The sequence below is a fragment of the Coenobita brevimanus genome, chromosome 61 (assembly GCF_032717465.1).
Source record: "Coenobita brevimanus isolate Jiangsu-jjx chromosome 61, ASM3271746v2, whole genome shotgun sequence".
Taxonomy (NCBI): Eukaryota; Metazoa; Arthropoda; class Malacostraca; order Decapoda; family Coenobitidae; genus Coenobita; species Coenobita brevimanus.
The window spans coordinates 14,838,434-14,845,948 of NC_137014.1; the positions used below are offsets into that span (position 1 = coordinate 14,838,434).

General features: G+C 45.1%; 1 pseudogene; it reads left to right on the forward strand.

The window, feature by feature from the left end:
* Nucleotides 1–6,228: 6,228 nt before the first annotated feature.
* LOC145403853 (5S ribosomal RNA) lies at nt 6,229–6,348 on the forward strand (annotated as a pseudogene).
* Nucleotides 6,349–7,515: the final 1,167 nt, after the last annotated feature.

Genomic DNA, 7,515 nt, shown 5'->3' on the forward strand with positions numbered 1-7,515 from the left:
GTAAGATTTAGCTCGTGAGTGAGTGAGTGAGTGCGTCTCATTGATTTGATTTGAAGTGTAACGTTAAATTTATTTTTGTAATTAATAAATTTAACAGTTCTTTTCCTTGAGCTTAATGTAAAGTAAACTCTTGTTTCATTTCTCCGTAATTAAGCTTATTTCCCACATAGCTCCTAGCTTGCATAGACGTTTTACTATTCATAACTGGTACTTAGACCAGTCTTGTTGTATTAACTTAAAATCCGTTGTGCCATAGGAGTTAAGCATCAGCAAGGACCTGATTATTATTATTAGTATTAGTTATTTATTGTCAGGGGTGAAGTAACTTTCTCCAGAGGCTAACAGTACTAATTCAGCATTTGTGAGTAATTAGTCTCTGCTGTGTACTGTTGAGAAAGTTTATAAATTCTCGTTCTTAGAGAATCGTGCACAAGCCAGCGTAAAATAATCGTTGCTTGATGTAGCAAGACAATCATTGTCTCTGCTCTTCAATATTATTGAATAATAATATCAATTTAAATAACATTTAACCATTTATTTCAAAATTACCGTGATATTATAAAATCCCCGTGACAATCTGCCATTAACAGCCTATATTATATCTAACCTTCACTCCTAATGACAGAGGACAACGCCCTTCAGCGACTTTCCACATGTCTAGTGCAGCATTTGGTGCTGCGTGTGTGTAGTGCAGTGCTGTAGTGCCAAGTGCAGTGCAGTCAGTGGTGTTTTATTGTACGGTGGTCAGGGTCCAAGCGTGAGCAAAGTGTCTGAGAGAGCTATGGTATACCCTCTCTCTCCACCGTGGCTAGCCAAGCACTGAGGCTGCCAGAGCCTCCAGCGCACCACAACCACCTCCCACACGCACACATGACATTTGATTGTAGAAAAGATTTCTTATTTGTGGGTTTTCATCTATCTGTTTTGCATCAAACCAAGCCATCAAGGTGTTGACAGCAGAGCAGACCAAGCACACAATTATGCCTAAGGGGCAACAGAAACCTACAGTTGCAACAAAGGTGGACCAGCCCCGAGAAGGACCCTCCCTCCATTTTCAAGCCACCTCCCCTCCACAGGCAACAATGGATATTGTAGCTCTTTTGCATTGGATGGAGGACTGGGAGGAGCAAAGGTCAGCACAGGAATGAGCACGTCGCACAGAGGAAGGGGAGCGCTGTTGAGAGGAGGAACAGCACCGTGCAGCAGACCAAGTGGCACGTTTTCAAGCCCTCATTTCTCAGCTGTGCCCCCTATACACCAGCACCTCTCCACCCTCACTGCCTGCAACCAGCCATCCCACCTCACCCAGTCACACCCGATGCTCACATCCACCCAAGACAATTTTCAACCCACCACCAGCACCCCCTCCAGAGGTATCTTTTCAAAATTTCAGAGAATGGAAATGTAAGTGCATGGACTATTCTATGATGGGTGACCTCCCAAGCTTACCACTCAGGAAAAAACTGATCCAGTTACGTCTGTGTCTCTCTCTCGAGACCTAACACGTGTTGGAGCACAAGCTACAGGTGCCCCCAGACAACACACTCTCTGTTAATGTTAATGCGGTGCTGGACAAGCTGGAGCAGCACGTCAGGGGCCTGACAAATGAGGCACTACATCGGCATGAGCTTTTTGGTTGCAGACAGATGGCAGGCGAACCTTTTAATGACTTCCATGTTAGGTTCAAGAATGCTGCTGAAGCTGTTGAGATTTGCTGAGGCCAGAGTAAGGTCTGTGAGGAGACTTAGCTCAAGCAAATGATTCTGATGGGAGTACTAGAAGATGAGTTAGTCCAACACTTAATCTCACTTGGCCCTACCAGCTCACTGGATGAGGTGGTACAGGAATGTTATACTTATGAGGATACAAGAAACACCGCATCAGCAATAACATCTCCCCCTACTGCAGTAAGGACCACCTCCCAGTACAAGAAGGACAAAAAGAAGTCCCACAACTTTAAGATTGGCCCACCCATAGCAAAGACACCTGACACCCCTTGCACCAGCTGCCGCCAGTTACACAAGGCACAACCGCAGCCACAGTCATTATGCCACGAGTGTGGATGAAACGGACACTGGTCTAGGACAATGAGGTGCCCAGCTAACAGCGTTACCTGCAAAATATGTGGTCAAGATCGTCACTACAAGTGCTGCCCTGTTTCCAAGCCCAAACATCAAAGGCAGCAAGGTAGGCAGCCCTCACATCCTAGCACAGGATACATTCAGTTGAACGGTAGTGGTCCACACACCTATTGTCACCACCCGAGCAACATCAGGTGAGTGATCTCCACCTTGCACACCAGACATGAGCGTCCTCAGCCAATCACCCATCACCATCACCATTGGGTAAGTTGTCAGGACACTTACAATTGCTTCCAGACACTGGCACTGATGCAACAGTCATAGACTTGGATCCCTTGCAGCACCTAGGCCTGTCCGGGCATGATCTCGAGCCGCCACCCAAGGCTAAATGCTTCACAGCTGATGGGTCTGAGATGGCTATAGTCCTTGGCACATTCAAAACAAAAAATACATTTATAAAAAAGACAACTACAATGTGGAACGACGTCCATTAAGGTACACCAACTACTTTGCTGTCTTGCCATGATTGCAGAGAATTGGCAATCATCTGGAAGGAGTTCCCAAAGCCAATCCTCAAGGTGACTCATGCCAACAGGTTGCATGATGTCAGCAGCAACGAGAGTAGTCCAGCAGTTACACATACACCTGCAGTTAACCCTAACACTGCTCCACCCCCTGCCATGTCACCACCATTACCGCTCATCAGTAACACAGACCCCTCACAGGCTAAGGAATACTTCATGAGAGTTCAGTGATGTGTCTGTGACCAAGGAGGACTTGTAGAATAAGCCACTCAGGAAAATGGGTGGCCCACCCATGAAGAGCCACCTAAGGGGAAATGCGAAACCTTTCGTAATACATACCCCTTGACTGATCCCCCTTGCCTTACGAAAGTCAGTGAAACAAAAGCTGGACTCCATGGTAGCCCAAGGCATCATCACTCCTGCAGGTGATGACCTGTCTCCATGGTGCCACCCCCTTGTAGCTGTTGCCAAGCCCAACGGTGGTGTGAAGATCACCACCAACCTGTCCAAGCTGAACGGTCAAGTGTCAAGTCCAGCACACCCCTCGCCCACACCCTTTGCCACCATCTGCAATGTGGACCCGAAGGCACGCTACTATACGACGATTGATGTCCTCTGTGGCTACTGGCAATTTGAGCTCGCTGAGGAGGACCAGCCACTGACCACATTCATCACATTGAACGGCCATTTCAGATAATGCCATTGCCCCATGGGTTTTGCTGCAACAGGAGATGCCTTCTGTCTCCGAGGAGATGTAGCATTACAAGGTGTGACAAACTGAGTGAAGGTTGTTGATGAAGTTCTCCAGTATGACAAGGACTACCTCACACACTTACACCGCATCCACAATGTGCTATTCAGGTATTGGAAACATGGGATCACACTCAATGCAGACAAACTTATTTTTGCTGCACCTGGAATATCTTTCTGTGGATATATCCTGTCCAAGGATGGCATAGCGGCTGATCCAGAAAAGATCAAGGCCATAACAGACTTTGCACTCCTGCCAAGCTTACAGACCTGAGGTCTTTCATGGGCCTCGTGAACCAGTTGGCAGAGTTCTCCCCAGACATGTCAGCAGTCCCAAGTGGTCATTCCTGTGGACCCCAGATCATGATAAAGAATTCAAGAAAGTGAAGGAGGCCCTCTCAAGGCCACCTGTTTTAGCAATCTTTGATCCAGCTTTACCTTCTGTCTTGCAGACAGATGCATCCCGCCTGCAAGGCATTGGCTACGCCTCATTGCAGAACCATGGTGTAGGACAGTTCAGACTTGTCCATTGTGGCTCCAGATTCCTGACAGATGCAGAGACACGTTATGCCACCATTAAATTAGAACTATTGGCTGTGACTTGGGCTACATCAAAGTGCAAGTTATACTTAACAGGACTGCAATATTTTGAACTTATCACTGACCACTGCCCACTCATACAAATCCTCAACCATTACTCACTGGATGTGATAGAGAATTCCCGCCTCCAGCATCTGAAGGAGAAGCTCTAACCATACCAGTCTACCGTGAAATGCATGCCAGATGCCCTCTCCCATTATCCGATCAGTCATCCCAGCCCTGAGAATGACATGCTGAGCACAGAGACAATTGTCGTGTTTCAGACAGTGTGCTCCTTAGTTAGCTGTCAATTCCAGGAGCCTTCCTCTGATGACAAAATCATGGAGGACTTCCAGAAAGCAGCCCCCTTCCTACACAAGGCTCCTAGACAGCGTGAAGAGTGGCTTCTCTCATCACCGCTATGACCTCCACACAACACTGCTCCCGTGCTGGAAGATAAGAGAGGATCTTTGCAGTGATAGAGACCTTGTGCTTTATGGGGCATGTGTTGTTGCTCCTGCAGCCCTATGCCGCACAGTCTTGGCCCGCCTCTGTGACAGCCATTGTAGGGCTGAGGCCACCAAGAGACATGCGACGCAGACTGTCTACTGGCCCGGTGTAGCGTTCAGATCTGACTCCCTCACCGATCGTGACTCCTTGCGTTCATTGCGCATGCGCCGCCGGCTGCCAGACGTACGACTCATTCGCAGCAGAAGCTCTGCAGAGAGAAGAACTAGCGGAATGATTGGTTATTGGTTATTTCGTACGTCAGTGGACTCGGGAATTTTGCCAGCTAAATCCGTGCTGATATCAAAGTTTAGTCCCATAATTTTTACCACTTACTCTTACTTGCCATTCTAAGGTCTCTTTCTCCTCTGAACCGTGTACAGTGAACCTAATTCGGTGGGCCAAATATAAGTTAAGGACGAATCCTTAGTAAACAAAAGTAGTTGCGTGTTGAGGAAGATTACCCACTGATATTTTCATTTTGATTGTAGTTATGACCCTATTAAAGCTATTACAAGAGATTTACATGGCTTACATGCAGTTTCTTCGAAATTATATGTGAATGTAATCAGTGGTTTCGAGATGGTTAAGCCATTGCCAACGATAACGAAGTTGCATAACTGTTGATCATGGTGAAGCATAGGTAGAAATGTCAATATATACAAAGTAACAGAAACAGGTTACATATAGTATATATTTAAATGGAATTCCAAGAGATTTTGTTCAGAAACCATTTGACTGTCGATTCAATGACTATAATTGTGGGAAACGTGCAGAAACCACGAGATATTGCACTGTTATTAAAGCATAACAACCAATGAGTTTTCTTGTCATTGGCTGCCATCCCTCCAACTCACACACCCCATTTCATATATTTCTCTCCATTCCATCCCTCCAGCTCATCCTTGGTCTCTCCTTTCATACTCTCCAAGTCAGACTCTCAACTAACTTCTTACCTTGGCCAAAACATCTCATTATCTGTGTTGGGGGCGCAGTAGCACAGTGGTAGCGCGCTGGACTTGTGATCGGGGGATTGCAAGTTCGAGCCTCGCCCGGGCTGCCGTGCCGGGAGGGGTAGCTCCCTCCTGTAACCCTAGCGGGGCTATATAGTCCAATACAGGGCTTAGCTCGGGGGAACTCCATTTCTCCCATTTTTTTTCATTATCTGTACTATCATTTTCATTTACATATTCTTTGTTGCAGGTAAAAATAGCAACAGTTATACATTTGGAATGCCTGTTTATTTAAGCTGAACAGGTAAAAACCATTCTGATTTACCAGAAGTGGGTTAGTTAAATAGATGTGGAGTTTAAGTTGAAATTCATGGTTAAACACTAATACTAGTTATAATTTTTTGTGGTGGTTGCATTTTATAAATGAACTATAAGCCATTCTTTCTTTCACCCAAAACAGCACTCTGCTGGTTGAACTGCTGAACTTCAACCTTTCAGCATAGACTATTCACTTCTGGCCAACATTTTAACGAAACCAAATAAGTATTGGATATTTGATATGGTAAGGCACACCACTGCTTCCTTTTAGATTAAATAAAGGTCCAGAGAGTCGAATGAATGAAGGCAGGAGCTGCAGGAGACAGGGAAGAACATACAAGAGTGAAAAAAAAAAACAAGTGGAAGGAAACAGACGAGTTTTGAAGTAAATGGAAGTGTTGCTTGATAAATAATGTAATTATTTGCAGATGATAAATAATGTAATTATTTGCAGATGATACATCCCTTTACTTTAAAGTAAAGGGATGTATCATCTGCAAATAATTACATTATTTATCAAGCAACACTTCCATTCGTTGAGTACACCGCTTCCCGTCTGATAAGCGAAGTTAAGCAACGTTGGGTCTGGTTAGTACTTGGATGGGTGACCGCCTGGGAACACCAGATGCTGTTGACATAACTCCCTACGTGTCAAGTGGGGTTGGTGGAGGATTAGTGCCCCTCCCTGTAAAACAATTAACTCTAAGCCCTTGACCACCCCGTTTGGGATACATGGCGTCTGGCAATGGATGGAATGAATGGACATCCCTTTCCTTGGCGATGGTAAACAAACAGTGCTTGGCATGAGCTTTAGGAGCTGTATCTGAGAATCAAATTTGACTGTGTAAGAGAGCATTATTATTATTTTAGAGGAATGAAATTACTGACTGTACAGTGATTCTGATTGACTATTTAGAGGGATACATTGAGAAGGGGGAAAAGGTGAGCAGATGGAGGGAACACTTTATTGAATTGCTGAACATAGAGAATGAAAGTATTGAGAGTATAAGTGGCTGGGGAATGGCTGGGAGAAGGAAGGAGGTGAGAAGACAGAAGAAGTCAGTAAGATGGAAGTTGTGGAAGCAATGAAAAAAGTCAAAATGGGGAAAGCCGCAGGAATTGATGGAGTGTGTGGTGAAATGCTGAAGCATGGGGGACAGATAGTAGTAGAATGGATGTGGAAGATATGCGGATTGCCCTGGGAGGAAGGTAGAGTCCTGGAAGATTGGAAGTCAGGTATAATTATTCCCTTGTACAAAGGGAAAGGGGAAAAAGAAGTGTGTGGTAATCATAGGGGCATTTGTCTTCTTAGTGTAATAGCAAAAGTGTATGGTAGGATACTTATTGACAGAGTTAGGGAAATAACAGAGGAATTAGTTGGAGAAGAACATGGAGGCTTCAGGAAGGGAAGAGGTTTTGTAGATCAGATAATCATTCCTAGATCTTTAGTGGAATAGTTTCTAGTGAAGGGAATGAAGTTGTATGAAGCCTTCATGGATTTGGAGAAAGCATATGACAGGGTGGATAGGCAAGGGTTGTGGACGTACCGGTATTAAGAATAGCCTATATGGAGTAGATGGGAAGTTGTTGAATGCTGTGAAGAGTATGTATGAGGGTGCTAAGGCTGCAGTGTGTGTGGATAATGAACTGAGTGTTTTTCTATTTGAAGGTTGAGTTGAAACGGGGATGTGTCATGTCTCCATGGTTGTTCAATCTGTATATGGATGGGGTTGTAAAAGAGATTCAAGGTAGGGTAGTGGATGTTGGAGTGGCCCACATGAGACAGGGCAGTGTTTGGAAACT